The sequence below is a fragment of the Argentina anserina genome, chromosome 4, assembly GCF_933775445.1.
Source record: "Argentina anserina chromosome 4, drPotAnse1.1, whole genome shotgun sequence".
NCBI lineage: Eukaryota > Viridiplantae > Streptophyta > Magnoliopsida > Rosales > Rosaceae > Argentina > Argentina anserina.
Genome location: NC_065875.1, coordinates 12,500,575 through 12,518,718, shown reverse-complemented (window position 1 = coordinate 12,518,718; position 18,144 = coordinate 12,500,575).

Genomic DNA, 18,144 nt, shown 5'->3' with positions numbered 1-18,144 from the left:
AGTAAAAACTTTTTTCTTCGAAAAAATGAAACAAAATATTTATTATATCTTGATAAATTAATAAATTAATAGATTATTAATTTATTAATATATTAATATATCGCTAAATTAATAAATTTTATCAATCCCGAGACTATTAATTTATAGAGGTTTTACTGTAAGTAATAGGAAAAACAATAATTTTAAAATTAATTTTGTTATTATTGCTAAAGAAATATATGTACTAAAACTTGTGTTATGTTTTGTGATACAAAAGTTGATTTTTCTCTTAAAATTACAAATTTAATAAAACATATTGTAAATAAATTTGTAAATAATATAAGTATGATTTATCAAGTCTAAATTTTCAGTCAGTTTGGTGAATTTGTGAGAATTTTGAAGGAAAAAAGATAGGAAATAAACAAATTTGTGTATAGACCATTTTGTCCTTCTAAATACATGTCACATCATTAATTTAACGGAGATATCATATTGGGTAATAGTGCAATAGTTCAGGTACCATTTTAAGTAAGAAAAATTCATAGGTACTAAAAAATACATTTCACGATACTTCAGGTATCATTTTGAGTATTTTCCACTCTAAGGGTAAGAGAAGAAGATGATAAAGCTTTAAGCTTTCATCTCCCTACTAAGAAAACTCAGCGAAAACGTTGACGCTCTTATACATCAATAAAATTTCAGCGTTGCTTATCTTTAAGAAATAGGTAACAGCTTCGAAGATCAATTTCAAGAGTTAAGCAGAAAAATCACAAGTCTACAAAACTCAAGTGAAGCAGTTCGAAGATGATACTTTTACATGCATATTGGAGCAGTCCAGGTTAGTATTAAACTACTTGCTAGAGACGGAATAGATTGTTCTGTCTTGTGTGTTCTACAAGATGATAGAATAAAAGATTTTCAAAAGAGCTTATTAGGAACAGTTGAAGCCTCTTTGTGCAATCAAGTTGCATATTTCAATGTTTTCCTCAATTTCACCACTCATTTAAGGGATGCAATTCACTGCCTTAGACTGAGGATGTAAAAGATGGAATTTCTATGAAATAGGGAATGATGGAACTTACAATAGACTACATAATCTACTACAAGTTAATGTGTTCAACGGTTGCACCCAACACTAAATTCATAAATAGCTTATAAAAAATCACTACAACAATTCTTACTAATCCAAAAAATAATTCTTAGCAAAAGCATGTCACAAAATGACATGAAGTAACTTTCTCTAGAGAATGGAAACTGGCACCTCCAGAAAAACAGGTGCAGAGTTCAAATGTATCCATCTATGAAGACATGGGAAAAAGGATAAGCCTACGATTCAATCATAGACATTTCTTTGCAGGATATGAAGAAGGAAGTACCTCTGAATCTAGAGCCACAACCTTCCATGAAGAAGCTTTTGAAGAAGAAGAAGACTCAAAAAGACCTCTAAGAAAGCTTTATGCAGAAGCATAAACTTGTGACTCGAGAGATGAATTAGAAGAAATAATAATAAAAATTTCCCAAATCCAACAAGGGAAGAAGGAAAAGAGGAATATATTTCCTTATCAAAAAGCGAAGAGCGAACCAAATGGAGGTCTAAGTGAATCCTCCATGAACACCGATCAGAGAGAAACATGACATGTACCTCAAACGGCGACGATACAAAATATTACAACAATGTAACAAAAATTATTCGTGAAAATAAAGTAAAACTTTCTAAAGAGCAAGCTCCCTCAGGAAGGATTGGAGAATGTAGCTCAGAAATATTCATTCATACAGAGCAAAAATGGGGACAATCTATCTCCGAAAGAGGAGTCTATCTAGATCTAGATATGGTAGGAGACAAGAGAAAAACAATAGATAACTCGGTTGCTAGTTTAAAGCTAACCCAAGTTCTGGTATTAAACAAATATGCGTATGAGGATGCTCATAAATATTATGAGTCCACACTGACAGGAATTGTCCAAAAATGGTATAATTCTTAAAAAAAAAAAACTCGAAGTGGGCAGATTGGGCAATAAGACTTGCTCAGACCAACCATCCGTTGAATTTTGCCATACCAATTTATGCTCAGTTTTGTGGAGACATAACATGGCATAATGAACAAGCTAAAGAAATAGCAAGAGAAAATATTCACAAATTGAGTATTTGTAATATGAGATATTTCGAGGAATATACGAATGAGTTTCAAAACTACTACTGTACAATTGGAGATATAGATAATATGAATCTTATAAAGACATATTACCGAAGGCTTCCAGAACTATGGAATGATGCAGTAGCTCAGTATGTAGAGGAGAATCCTCCATCACAATTCACAGTTGGAGAAATAGCAGAATAATTAGGGATCTCCTAAGAAAACAATGCACAGACAACCTGAAGTCAAAAACTGCCAAGAAACAACTCAAATGAGTTGAAAATATGTGTCCTAAGATATTGGATATTCCAACTCAGTGGGGTTACCATATTCCACAAGAAAAGAAACATAAAAGTAGATATTCAGATGATAACAAGCTCTCGAGTAACTACTCAAGCAAGGGACATGGAAGAAAATTTACCTCCAATCAGTATAGTTTAAAAAAAAAGAAATTTTCCAAGCCGAAATCCTCGGAAGAGTGATCGGTTCGATTACTCAAGATCAATATTAACCATGTAAGCATCGTTAGCAAGAGGGTATCGTTCACAAACCGGGGATCCAACCAGGGCATAGAATCACAAACATTTAACAACGAATTCATACAAGTTTAAAAGAGTTTGATATATATAATCGGGTTGAAAGATAAAAACAGAAAATAAAACCTAAACTAATATATACATGTGATCAACCAACCAACACAAAATACATTACCAAAACAAATCATACAAAGCTAACAAAATCAGATTCTAGTCCTCCTTTAAGAGTCATGCCGAGACACTATTATGAATAACTAAGGTTGGATCATGCAATTAGGGTCCTAAGCAGTAACCTAAACACATAGACACTTAATATATTCAATTCATTCCAAGCGGTTCTAATCGAAATCTAACATACTAATCCTACCATGCAACTTCAAAGCCACGCATATTGAATTCCTTAAGCATGTCACCTACTTAACCAATAACCATGCAATTCCGAAAATCACATAGAAAAGATAAACATATTCATAGCACAAGTCATAAATCCAACAACCTAAATATCATGCTACAAGCGTATACATAACACATAGATACTCTCAAAATCACACAAAGACATGTCACGGCATAAACTAAAATCATAGAACTACAAACCTAAAATCGAAACTTTATATAATTTGTAGGGGTGGGCGGTTCGGCCCAAAAGACCGAGAACCGAACCGATTGGACCGATCAAACCCGAATCGGGTCGGGTTTAGAATAGGTAAAAACCGAACTGAGAGAGAGACCGAACCGATTTTCAAGTAACGGGTCGGTCTCGGTTTCTGATTTTTTACGGCCCGAAAGCCCGAACCGAACCGATTTTTTTTAACACTGCCATATGTCACAATGTTATTGGTTCATGTACATGTATTAAAAAAAACCTAAACCCTATCCAAACTCGATCCCTTCTCTCTTTCATTCTGCACCTCCTTCCTTCATTTTTCACTCCCTTTCTCATCTCCACTTCTCAAGTTCTCCCACATTCATTTCCTTTCACTCTCTCATACTCAATCTTAAGTCATTAAGTATTACTTAGTAATCCACAAAGTCACAAACTCGTATTCTAGACTTATTTGGTAATTTCAATCTCTACCTTATTGTTCATCAGTTCGTCAATTCATCTCACTTCATCTCATTATCACTTCTTCTCTCCCTTATTCGATCTCCCTCTTAATTTTGATCATTCATCACTTCATGTCTTCATCAGCTCATTTCAATTCACTACATCAAAACCTAGAAAAAGATTGATTTTTACCATAGAAGAATTTTTTGGCCAAGACAATTTTTGGGCCCGAAAAAACCGAAAACCGGCCCGAACCGAGTTGTCGGGTTTGGGTCGGTCTTGATTGTTGGAAGACCCGAACCGGCCCGAACCGAAAATTTCGGGCTTTGGGTCGGTTTCACTAAAATTTCGGCCCGGACCGAACCGAGCCCAGCCCTAATAATTTGAAACAAGTAATTATCTCATAGACAAAATCGAAACAAGTTTACAATGACCAAAATACATACACAACCAAGAACAAGAAAAACCAAAAACCGAAATAAGCATAGAGAGAATCATGGTTACACTTTATCAATCAAGCGATCTCACAAGGTGTAGCTGTGGCTTTCCAAGGGGATGAAACCTCTTCACAAGCGTGCTTGAAGGCTAAGGATTGGTGGAGAATGATGGAATCAGTTTTAGGATTTCTTGGATGGGTGAGTATGAAATTTGGTAGAGCTTTGGCTAGTATGTGCACAAGGTTGATGATCATTTTATATGGAAATGAGGTGCTATATATAGAGGAAGAAACCCAAGGGAGGATGGCCACAAAGTCCACAAAGTTGAAACCAAATTGGTTGAGATTTCCTAGATTCGGCATATCTGACCTTTTCCCCTTGTTGTGGCCATACCTTTCTCTAGAAAATAGATATTGAGATGATTCCAACTGACAATTTCAACTAGACTTCCGTGGCTTTTCATCCATATAAGGTACATTTTCTCAATCATTTTGAGCTGTCCAGGGGAGCCCGTCAAAGTTGGATGATCTGCACTGCTAGAATTTTGATTTCTATAAGGATTGCATATCTTTTGCATTAATTGCATATCTTCTTCCTCCTTTAATGCTGATTTCTTTTGCACAAATTTATTTCTTTGAATGAGGGAGGCAGCAAAAGTCTTAATTGTTGTAGCCATGTTTGATTTTCTTACCTCACCTCATTTAATTTGCTGCATGCATTCTTTGACTTTCTTACCTCTTCTCATTAATTTGCTGCATGCCTTCTTTGACATTCTTTAGTGCAGGGATTTCTGGTGATTATGATACATATTTGTGCTCTATATGCAGGAGAAACAAGGTCCCAAGTTTCGCTCATAGCCCTTGGATCAAAAGCAAATCAATGGCTGAGATAATTCCGCCGAGCTCACTGGACCTCTGAGTAATGATTCGGTCATATCTCCCTGTAGGAATAAGATATTGATTTGATTCTAAATACTACAGAAAGTAGACTCACACATATTTCTATCAATCTAAGGTACGTTTTCTAACTCGATCAGAGCTATTCAGGGGAGCCCGTCGAAGTTGAACTACGAATCTTGACAGCATTTTGATTCTTGCATGGATTGGGTTTTAAAATGCATATCTTCTTCTCTTTCCTTGTGGAACTAGGATTGTTATCCTTCTCTAATATGGATTTGTATTTCCTAATAAGAATAAGTACGTTAGAAACAAAGAAATACGGAAGGATGAATCCTACTCGAACAAGGAATCATATCTCAACAAGGATTATTAACACTTAGCACCATTTCATCATCAATTCATTCATAATTGATATAAGCTCTACCTAGACACTTATTCATACAAAAGAAACTAAAATATACGATATAAGAGGTAACAAAGAGTAAGAATATGACATATTCACATTAAGAAAGTCACACTTTGTGCTCCTATCAAAGAGAAGAATGAAAAATCTTCCCCTAGGAAGAGATTTTTTAAGAAGAACAAATCACAAGAAAATTCTCAAAAAAATGCTAAAAAGAAGTGCAGATGCTGGCTCTGTAAGGCTGAAGGTCATTATGCTAATCAATGCCCTAAAAACGATAAAAGATCCTCAAAGGTATTAATAGCAGAATATGACGAAGCTATCAAATATGCAAACCTAAAAGAGTTTGAAGTCGCGTTTTCTGATGAAGAGAATGAATCTATATATTCTCTTGAATACTCATCAGATAGCGAGCCAGACAATACATCATAAGAATACTCTTATGAAGAAGAGGATATGAGATACCGTCCTATATTCTTGTTACAAGTCCAAGATTGGAAATAAGAGCAAAAAACTGATATTATCAGTATTTTTCACCCTAAACCAGGGGCGTTCAGATGCGATTATTGTAACTTTTATGATAACAATTCAATACCCATGAATTGTGAGCAGACAGGTGAAACATATCATAAGGAATGCTTCATAGCAGAATTGTGAAGAATGACAAGAGAAAATGATGCACATATTCTTGTTGATCAAGAGTATGAGATATTCTATGACGAAGAGTGAGAGCAGACTCTCAAGTATGACTTTGAAAACGAAGTCGCAAAAATAAAGATGTAACTTCATTAAGCAGCTCAATAGTTCGAGAGTCGTGTTGCATAATAGAAGAAGATGATGAGGAAAGGATAATCAATCATTTTACAGAACCTGCTGGTGATTCGGCAGAACCAGTAAAACAAGTACAGACAAGCAGATACAGTAATTATATTAATGTAGGATTAAAGTTTCACAACTATAAGAAATACCATCTACATGCATTCATAGATAGTGGATCAAGATATAGCCTAGCCAGAAAATATGCTATTCTTGAGGAATAGTGGGAGAATGCTGAAAAGTCTGCCACATGAATTGGAATGGGAAACCATGAGATATCAATGAGTATCTTTGCTAAGAACATAAAAATTACCTTAAGAGGAGGAAATTTTACTGTTAAGCGCTTCTGGAAATGTGAAGTCCAAGAAGCATATTTGTTGATAGGAAATGATTTTCTCATTCAACAAACAATCACTCAAATTCCAGTCATGATCGGGTTTGAGAAAGGTCATAAGTACTACTGGGAATCTAGACTATCACACGCGGTACGCATTACATGAAATGACTTTACTAAACAATATCAGAGATCACAAGCGAAGAGTGGTGATTACAAGCCAGAAATGCAGCCGATTTTACTGCTAAAAGATCAGCTAAAAGAATATCAAGAGATAATAGCAGTAGAAACAAGCTCAGAAGACTCGGAAGACTCAGAGCTTGAAGAGAATCAACTTAAAAAGCATGATAGCTCTAACGCAGAAGAAGATTTTATAATGGAACATAACCTTAAGGTATATGCCAACTGGGTTGAACAAAAGAAGGTTTCAACTTTGGCAGAGATATAGAACCTACTGAAACCAGTTATCAGTGAAGATCCCAAACTATACTGGGATAGAGATCTAGTATACTGTGAGCTAAAGATGCATGATGCAAATGCCATTTTCCATGTAAAAGCAATTGCTCATTGTCCTGAGCAAGATAGAAAAGAGATGGAAACACAGATTCTAGAACTTCTCGATAAGAATTTAATCATGCATTCCAATAGTCCACATCATGCACATGCATTCCTTGTGAGAAATCATGTAGAACATGTAAAAGGAAAAGCTAGAATGGTGATAGATTACAGAGATGCCAATAAGAAAACCGTCAAAGATGATTACCAAATATATCAGGTGAGAGTTCTCATCAACAGACTTAAGGGAGCAAAAATCTTCTCCAAGTTTGACGCAAAGTCAAGATTCTGGCAAGTGAACATGCATCTTGATTCCATAGCATTAACTGCTTTTGGAACCCCTCAAGGTCATTACGAATGGCTAGTCATGTCATTTGGATTGAATCAAGCCCATCTATCTTTCAAAGAAAGATGGATAATATATTCAAGCCTCATGCAAATTTCTGCATAGTATACATATATGATATTCTGGTTTTTTCTAAAACCATGAATGAACATCTAAAACACCTCAAGCAGATTTGCAAACTCATTTTCCAAAAGGGAATCAACCTTGGACAAAAGAAAATTCATCTTATCAAAAGTGAAATAAATTTCCTTGGCATACATGTTAAGGACGGAGTGATTCGTCTCCAAGATCATATTGTCAAGAAAATTAGCCAGTTTCTAAACAGTACCCCTGATGCTAAGTCTTTACAGAGATTTTTTGGAGTTGTTAATTTTGCGAGAGATTTTATTCCTCAAGTCAGTGGACTCACTGCACTTCTTTCTCCTAAAACAAGCTAAAAGAGAAATGGTCATTCACGACAGATGATATCAACAATGTCAGAAGAATTAAAGAGCTAATAAAAAATCTTCCCCCATTACAATTACCAGAAGAGGGTGACATAATTATTTTGCAAACAGATGCAAATGATTATTACTGGGCGGGAGTTGTCTTAGCAATCACTCCTGATGCAAACCTGGAGAAGGTTGTAAGTTCTTGTCTGGGAAGTTCAATTCGGCTGAGTTAAACTATTCCACACGAGATAAATAAGTTTTGGTTTTGATAAATTCCATTAAGTGTGCTGAAGCGTACTTACGAAACAAATTTCTAATTAGATGATAGGAGCACTTTGTGCGACGTTCTTAACATGTTTTTACCTCAATTTGTACTTTGCTTAGCCCTTATTGTTGTACTATTGAGTCATTGAGTCGTAGTAAGAGTCTTGAGCGGTATTAAATGCATTTTTGTGCTTACATGAGTTAAAACGCATAATTGGTTTAGAGTCCTAGTTTGACTAGGAATCCTTGTTAGGTTTTGAAACTAATTATCTCATACTTATGATTTTATTTTCATATTTTCAGATTGGATTGAAGAGATAATTAAAGAAAAAAAGATGGAGCGAAGTCATGCAACAATTAAATAGAAGATGATCATTAAAGGCATAAAACATGGCATGTTTTAAGGAATAAAACATGGCATGTTTTAGGGATTAAAGCATGACATGTTTTAGGGAATAAAACTTTCCATGTTTTAGGGATTAAAGCATGGCATGTTTGAGGGAATAAAACTTTCTATGATTTAAGGGATTAAAGCATGACATTATTATAAGAAGAAAGAAGTAATTTCAAACCCTCCATCTTTCCTCTATATATACATGGCTTCACCTCTCAAATATCATCACTTCTCCTTTGCATTCAAGAGCCAAAACTCTACCAAAATACTACCTCAAACATCCTTCACCAAAACAACAAGCCATTCTCGCCTATATACAAATTCCATCTCCACCGAAATCACCATTGAAGACACACCTCCAAGGTTCCTACAACGTGTGATTCTCGCAACTCATCTCCACGGGTTTGTTCGTTTTTGATTTTTTTACAATACTTTGTCTATAAAGATTGTAGTATGATGTTTGTGTGGGATTATTGTTTTGTATTAAGATTCGAAATTTTCAGATTGTTTTATTGGATTTTTGGATCTTTGCCGAATTGATGGTTTTCTATAATTAATGAGTTTGTATTTCTATTGTTGTGTTCTAATCATCTTTCTCATACTTTTAGATAATTTTCAGATATGTACATATGAATTTAGTGCTTGGATGCATTCCCTAAGATTGTGTTTGAGTGTTAGATTCATCAACCATATTGACACAAATCGAATCATGCCCTAAGTAGTTTCGATTTGTGTTGATTAAAAGTGGTAAAAATTCTGGAAATTTACATGTGAAATCATGGTGGGTGACGCCAGACATGAAACATGTCTCCAACAAAGATTTGGTGCTTAAATGTAATCTTGTTTGATTTCTACTCTAAGTGTTATTGAATTCGATTACATGCAAATTTAGATTAGGCCCTAAGTCAATCTAAATGTTAATTGAAATCTTGCACGATTAGATGATCCCCTAAGGCTCTAATTGTATTGGTGTCTAAAAAGTATGTAATTGGTCGAATTAGAATGCATGATAGGTTCGAACTTGTAATTATGTGGTGTAATGGTAAATTTAGTTTAAGTTTGTTAAAGAGAAGTCGATCATGTAAATAATAATTTAGGTTTTATTTTAGTAGTTAATAATCAATCTCAAACCCCCCATTATTTGTGAACACTAAAAGTTTAGAGTTCCCTTCAATTCCCCGGAAAGAACGATCCCTGCGTATTCTATATTAACGATGATGTTTTACAGGGTTTATTATAGACGTTTTAATCAACACTCTATCATTTTGGCGTCGTTGCCGGGGAATTGAGAAAATCTTAATTCTTTGAAGTGTTAATTTTGTACTATATTGTATATTTCTAAAAATAAATTCCTGTGAATAGTACGGTGAACAGTAAAATTCAGTAAAAACAATTATAAGTTTTTTTTTACATCTAAAAAAAAGAAAAGTAAATCTGCAATTTTTTTTTTACTTTTTTTTTGTAAAGTGTAAAAAATGTAAAAATACTTATATATTGTAAAAAAAAAGTAAAAAAAAAACTTTATCTTTGGAAAAATAAATTTGATGTACAGTAAATAGTAAAATCGAAAAAAAAAATTAAAAATATAAATGTATGTGAACAATAATGGGTAACAGTAAAAAACGTACATGAAAAAATTAATTTGTTTGTAAAAAAATATTTTTTGTGATAAATGTTTTAATTTTGTTGTAGTATGCATATAGGATACTTGTTACACTTAGATAATTTTTAAGGAAACTAAATATTTATTTATGTTTAGTTATTGTAAGTTATAAAGTGAACGAAATAGGTAAAGTCCATTTTGTTAATATTAGCCTTAACCCTCCATTTGTACCTTACTAAGGTCACTTGGGGTTGAGGGCGGCTTTTATTAACACTTTGGGGTCAATCTAACACACAAAGTTATTCCGAGCTGAGTAAGAGGCATGCTATTTTCATTAGCCTGGTTCAAGATTTACAAAATTGGATCTCAGAGGCCCATAGACTGACATACATCTCGGTGATGGAGTCGATTGGGAAAGCATCATTTCGAAGATGTGGCCCCCGTGGTGTCCAACAAATGAGTCATGCCTTGTGACTATCTCTGATTCTAGCTATCCAGCATTCTGAAATAAAGGAATGAGTTTGTGTCTAGACAACGTACTTAGGCCGCACGTCCACCTCACTTTATAACTTAGAAAATAACTTGGTATAAATAGATGTATATAGTTTCAAAAAAAAAATGATATTGTAACTTTTAAGGTATATCGGATAAAGCAAGACCCTTACCTGAGACTATTTCAGTCCATTGCACAGTTAGCTCCTCTGCTCCACGTACCTTAAATGTTAGGATTGTGTGTGAATAAAATCAATTAGACTTAGTAATACTTTACACTTGTAGATTTTGTAACAAAAAAAAACAATCAATCCGTAACAAACAAAGAAAAGAAAACGAAAGTGAATGTAGGGAGCAGATAACAGGAATCAAGTAAGGACTAGATTAGTCATTCTACAACTACTATGAGAGGTTCAAATCTCTTGTAGCATCATGCCCAGCCCATGGCATTAGAGAAGGTATGTTGCTTCAGTATTTCTATGAAGGATTGCTACAAATAGAAATAGAGTTCCTTGATTCAGCTGCTGGTGGATCGTTTTTGGACAAGAGGAATGTAGTAGCAAAAGATCTTTTAGAGAAGAGAGCTATGAACAACCAACAATTTGGAACATCTGCTAGTTCTACACGGCAGGTACATGAGACCAACTCGAGTTCAAGCTCTGCTCTAGAGGACAAGGTTGATAAGTTGTCCAAGATGATGAGTCATTTCATGAAGACTAGTGGAGCTCAAGTTTGTGGAATATGTACGGATGGGCACCCTACTGATCAGTGTCCTCAAGTTGCTTCTAGTGGAGGGTATGAGGAAGTCAATGCCCTTGGTTATCAAGGAGGTCAGAGGTACAATCCATTTTCGAATACCTACAACCCTGGCCTACGTGATCATCCAAAATTTCGGTGGTCCAATAATGAGAATGTACTAAGGCCACATCAGAATGCTATGCAATTTGGGCCTCGTCCGGCTGGTTTGTTTAGACCACAAGCTCCACTACTCAATGTTTCACCTCCCAACGTGGCTAGTACTCCTAATTATGATGAGATGTTGAAATCTTTAGTTGCTGGACAAAGTCAATTGAATACCGTGACTCAAACTTTGGTGGCGGGTCAACAAGCCAATAGCAAGGACATTGCGGAGCTAAAAACACATATGGGCCAGGTAGTAGACTTCATGGGCCGTTTTTCTGAGCAAGGAAAGTTGCCAAGTGGTGTCATACCTAACCCAAAGAATGAGCAAGCCCAAGCTATCATGACAAGGAGTGGGCTCGAGCTAAAGGAGCGGCCTAGTATTGCTAGGAAGGCCCAAACAGCCCATGTTCTTGAGGAGGGTGACGAGATGGCTATGATGAATGTCTTGGAGAAAGATCCAGCTACCTCAAAGAAAGAGAGTGTGCCGATCCATGAAACACACAAAGGTACAAATGTTAACTCAAATGAATTAGTTAAAACTAATCCTATTTCGTATGTACATTTCCCTTCTAGGTTTGCAAAGAGCAAGAAAGATAAATCTGATGAGGAGGTGTTAGAGGTCTTTAGGAAGGTGCAAGTTAACCTTCCATTGTTAGAGTGTATCAAGCATATCTCTAAATATGCGAAATTTCTTAAGGAGCTTTGCACTTCAAGAAGACAAATTAGGGGAGAAAAGGTAGTGAAGATGAATGAGACAGTTTCAGCTGTCATACAAAGGAAGCTACCCCCTAAGATGAAGGATCCGAGAAGTTTCTCTGTCCCATGTAAAATTGGTAACACATTATTTGATAATGTTATGCTTGATCTAGGTGCTTCGATAAATGTCATGCCATATAATGTTTATCAATCACTAGGATTAGGACCCTTGAAGAATGATAATGTGATTATCAAATTAGCAGATCGATCTAACAAGTACCCTAAGGGGTATGTTGAGGATGTCCTTGTGCAGGTCAGTCACTTGATTTTTCTGCAGATTTCTATGTGCTAGACATGGAGGTATCACCCTTGGAGACAACTCCACTACTTTTAGGGAGACCGTTCATGAGAACTGCAAGGACATGCATCGATGTTGCAAATGGGAGTTTGACGATGGAGTTTGATGGAAATGTTATCAACTTCAACATTTTTGAGGTAATGAAGTACCCAGTTTCTGACATTAACTCGTGTTTTTCTGTGGATGATTCTATTGCACAGGTTATGTCAGAGACGTTGGAAGCATAGCTATTAGCTATGGAGCAAGGGGCCGGATTTGACAAGCATGGGGACCGTGTCCCAAGAGAGGAGTGGGCTGACTTTGAGCCCAAAATTTTTGAAATAGTGAATGAGCTTGAAGCTCAACCATACAAAAGGTATCCCTCTTTCTTGTCAATTCCCATTTCCACTAATAAATTGTTACCATCTGTGGTACAAGCTCCAAAGTTAGATTTAAAGGAGCTTCCAGATCATTTGAAGTATGTGTACCTTGGAAAGAATGATACTCTACCAGTTATTGTGTCATCAACACTGACTAAGCAGCAAGAAGCTAGATTGATTGATGTGCTTAAGAGGAACAAGACCGCTATTGGATGGACTTTGGCGGATATCAAGGGGATCAGCCCTACAACTTGTGTTCATAGGATACTTTTGGAGGATGGCGCCAAGCCTACACGTGATGCTCAGAGGAGATTACACCCACCAATGATGAAAATCGTGAAAGATGAGGTGATTAAGCTACTTGATTGTGGAGTGATCTATCCTATCTCGGACAGTCGGTGGATTTCACCAGTGCAAATTGTGCCTAAGAAGAGTGGGGTGACTGTTGTGAAAAATGAGGCGAATGAGTTGGTACCCCAGAGGTTGGTGACCGGTCATAGGATGTGCATTGATTATAGGAAGTTGAATGCTACAACACGCAAGGATCACATGCCTTTGCCGTTCATGGACCAGATGTTGGAGAGATTAGCTGGACACGAGTTCTATTGTTTTCTAGATGGGTACAGTGGATACAACCAGATATGCATTCATCCGGAGGATCAAGAGAAGACGACATTTACATGTCCATTTGGCACTTTTGCCTATCGAGGCATGCCTTTTGGTTTGTGCAACGCACCAGGTACATTTCAACGATGTATGCTTGCTATTTTCTCTGACTTTATCGAAAATATCATTGAGGTCTTTATGGATGATTTTAGTGTTTATGGAAAAGACTTTGATGCATGTTTAGAGAACTTAGAGTTAATCTTGAGAAGGTGTGTAGAAACTAACCTTGTTCTTAATTGGGAAAAATGTCATTTCATGGTGAATCAAGGGATAGTTTTGGGACATATTATATCTGCTAAGGGTATTGAGGTAGACAAGGCTAAGGTTGATATAGTGCATCACTTACCCTCTCCCACAACTGTGAGAGAGGTTCGTTCTTTCCTTGGTCATGCAGGATTTTATAGGAGATTCATTAAGGATTTTTCCATGGTGGCGAGACCTATGTGTACCCTATTGCAAAAGGAGGTGTCGTTCATATGGGATGATGCATGTTTGAAAGCGTTTGTGAAATTGAAAGAGTTGTTGACTAGTGCACCCATCATTTGTCCTCCGGATTGGAACCTGCCCTTCGAATTGATGTGCGATGCTTCGGACTATGCAATTGGGGCAGTGTTGGGCCAAAGAAGAGAAAAGAAGCCTACAGTGATTTACTATGCGTCTAGGACTCTTAATGAGGCCCAGCTAAATTATTCGACTACTGAAAAAGAGCTTTTGGCTGAAATCTTTGCTTTAGAAAAATTTCGATCATATCTTTTGCATTCTAAAGTTATTGTGTATTCTGACCATGCAGCCTTAAGATATTTGATGACTAAAAAAGATGTTAAGCCCAGGTTGATCCGGTGGATACTGTTGATTCAAGAATTTGATCTTGAGATTCGAGATAAGAAGGGAAGAGAGAATGTGGTGGCTGATCATTTGAGTAGGATCGTGCGAGATGAGAAAAGAGAGCCACTACGTGAGACTTTCCCAGATGAGAAACTCTTTGGGATGGAGGTAAGTGTGCCTTGGTATGCAGACATTGTCAATTATTTAGTTACTAAGACTTTTCCTAGTACACTTTCGCATGCTAAAAAGGCTAAATTAAAGAAAATGGCTAGACATTATATGTGGGATGAACCGTATTTATGGAAATAATGTAGTGATCAAGTCATTAGGAGATGTGTCACAGAAAATGAGCATAGGTCAATTCTTAACTTTTGTCATAATGAGGAATGTGGAGGTCATTTTGGGCCTCGTAGAACAGCTTTGAAGGTGTTTGAATGTGGATTTTATTGGCCTACTATTTTCAAAGATGCATACATGTTTTGTGTTTCTTGTGATAGGTGTCAACAGACAGGTAAGATTGGTTCAAGAGATCAAATGCCCCTTACTCCTATTATTACTGTCGAAATTTTTGATGTGTGGGGTATAGATTTCATGGGTCCATTTCCTTCATCTAGAGGATTCTTGTATATCTTATTGGCGGTTGATTATGTGTCAAAGTGGGTGGAGGCAAAGGCCACCAAGACTAATGATTCAAAAGTGGTTGCAGGTTTCTTGAGAACTAACATATTTTGCAGGTTTGGAGTACCACGTGTTTTGATAAGTGATGGAGGTTCTCATTTCTGCAACCGGACAATTGAGGCATTGCTCAAGAAGTATGGAGTAACCCACAAAGTTTCAACACCATATCATCCTCAGACAAGTGGCATGGCAGAAGTGTCTAATAGAGAAATCAAGGGAGTTCTGGAGAAAACTGTAGGTCCAACAAGGAAGGATTGGAGTGATCGGTTAGATGATGCATTATGGGCCTACAAGACCGCGTACAAGACGCCTATTGGGATGTCACCATTCAGATTGGTGTATGGGAAGGCATGTCACCTTCCAGTGGAGTTAGAGCACAGAGCATGGTGGGAGGTGAAGAAGTTCAACATGTGCTTGGTTGAAGCAGGTCTACATCGAAAGTTGCAGCTCAATGAGCTTGAGGAGATTATGAATGAGGCTTACGATGCTTCGTGGATTTACAAGGAGAAAACTCGTGCTTACCATGACAAAATGAATAGAGGAAAGAAGTTCCAAGTGGGCCAAAAAGTTTTGTTATTCCATTCGAGGCTTATGTTGTTTCCAGGGAAACTTCGTTCGCGTTGGGTTGGCCCATTTGTTGTTACTAACGTGTTTGCTCATGGTGCAGTTGAGATTAAAGGTGATACAACAGGGAAGACATTCAAGGTGAATGGGCATCGACTTAAGCCCTACTATGAGCCATTTGAGGAGCACACGTATGAGGAGACAATTGTGAGAGATGAGCCTAACGGAGAATGAACATGAGAAAGTCTAGGCTGAGAGACTATAAAACTCAAGCGCTGCATGGGAGGACCCATTTCAACCGTATCTGTGGAGGAGTCGTCTACGGGAGTTTGAATTTTTTAATCCCTTCACTCTTATGGTTGACTTGTATATGTGTTGATATGTGATCTTATTCTATGCTTGTGAATTACGTTCTTACTATTGAGCTTACATTGAGGACTGTAATTTTCTAAGTGTGGGGTAGGGTTGCAAGTTCATTGATTATTTGTGTCATGATAAAAAAAAATCCAAAAAAATAAAAAATATTGCTTTATTGAGTCTTAGGATGCCCCTAAAGTCTAAGATGATTATGTCTCTAAAATACATAGATGATGGTTTTGCATTTCATACGAATTGAATTGTAAGTTTCATTGATGATGTGGATTTGGTATGAACATGTGAGATTTGGATTGATTGATTATGACATACATGTTTTGGTCAGTTTAAAGTCTATAACAACCTGTGAGTTTTTGAGCCTATATATACTTTTTTTTCATGAGATGTAATTTGAAATTTCGTGATTATTCATGAACCTCACTATTCTTTACATATTCAATAACTATGTGTCATAGCTTTTAATGGACTCTAGAATTTACTAGAACTCACTTTTGTGATTGTTGAAATATTTAAGTCATAAAATGCTCTGATTTTGAAAATGATTTATGGATCATTTCTAGGAATACCACCACTTTAGCCAAACAACCATGTATCCATATATGTGCCCTGTTTGGGACCCCTTAGTTGAACCACATTTGAGCCTACATTGAACCTTTTATTCATCACCTATGTTATCTCCATGCTTAGTATAGTTACCTCTACCTTGTCCTATAGATTTGGCAGAATTCTTATTGAGATGATGTTGTGATGATACATGAAATAAGTGTGGGGTGGAAGACATTTGAAAAAAAAAATCAACAAGCTTTTAAGCAAGCATTGCCGAAAAAAAAGAAAAAAAAGAAAAAGAAAAAAAAAAGAGAATGATGAACTCGGCAAGAAAAGAAAAAAATGTTATGTTGTCTTTCATTTGTGATTTGGAGTTGAGTTGTAATTGAAGGTCAAAATTTTTTTACTTGACCTTTGTCCATGTTCACTTTGTGGTTAGAATGATGATTGTGCCCAACTTGTTATATTCGGCCCCTGATGGTGTGTGGTGTCATAAGGATGATGTTTACTCTGCTAAGTCTATAAGATTATCTTTGTGATTCCTTGATATTCCATGCCTTTAGCTACGCCTAAATATTTACCTTATCTAATGATCCTAATGATTCTTAAAATGAGCAAATCTTGGTTTGTGGAGATGATCACAAGAGTTGAGCATATGGTTTTGGTCCATTTGTGCACTTAGTTGTTAAATGAGGTTTTCCTATGTTATTCACAAAGTGCTTTCATTTGTTGAAATATGCAAGTTATTTGATGCCTTAATATCATTCCTCTTGCATATACTTATGTGTGAATGATAACCATGAATTTGAGTGAAAAGAAGAGAGTATGCCTTGTGAGGAGGATTGGATTGACTAAACATGTTAAATGCTTATTGTCTCGTATCTGACTAATTCATACTATGAAGCATGTTTATGAAACTTGGAATTTATGTGCTTACATTCAAATGTTTAATCTTGAAAACTATGTGTTTTGAGATTCTGAGACAATCATTTAGGGACAATAGTGTCTCATTTAGTTTTGTTTTGCTAAGGGACTAGCAAAAGCCAAGTGTGGGGTAGTTGATAGGACCACTTTGTGCGACGTTCTTAACATGTTTTTACCTCAATTTGTATTTTGCTTAGCCCTTATTGTTGTACTATTGAGTCATTGAGTCGTAGTAAGAGTCTTGAGCGGTATTAGATGCATTTTTGTGCTTACATGAGTTAAAACACATAATTGGTTTAGAGTCCTAGTTTGACTAGGAATCCTTGTTAGGTTTTGAAACTAATTATCTCTTACTTATGATTTTATTTTCTTATTTTCAGATTGGATTGAAGAGATAATTAAAGAAAAAAAGATGGAGCCAAGTCATGCAACAATTAAATAGAAGATGATCATTAAAAGCATAAAACATGGCATGTTTTAGGGATTAAAACATGGCATGTTTTAGGGAATAAAACTTTCCATATTTTAGGGATTAAAGCATGGCATGTTTTAGGGAATAAAACTTTCCATGATTTAAGGGAT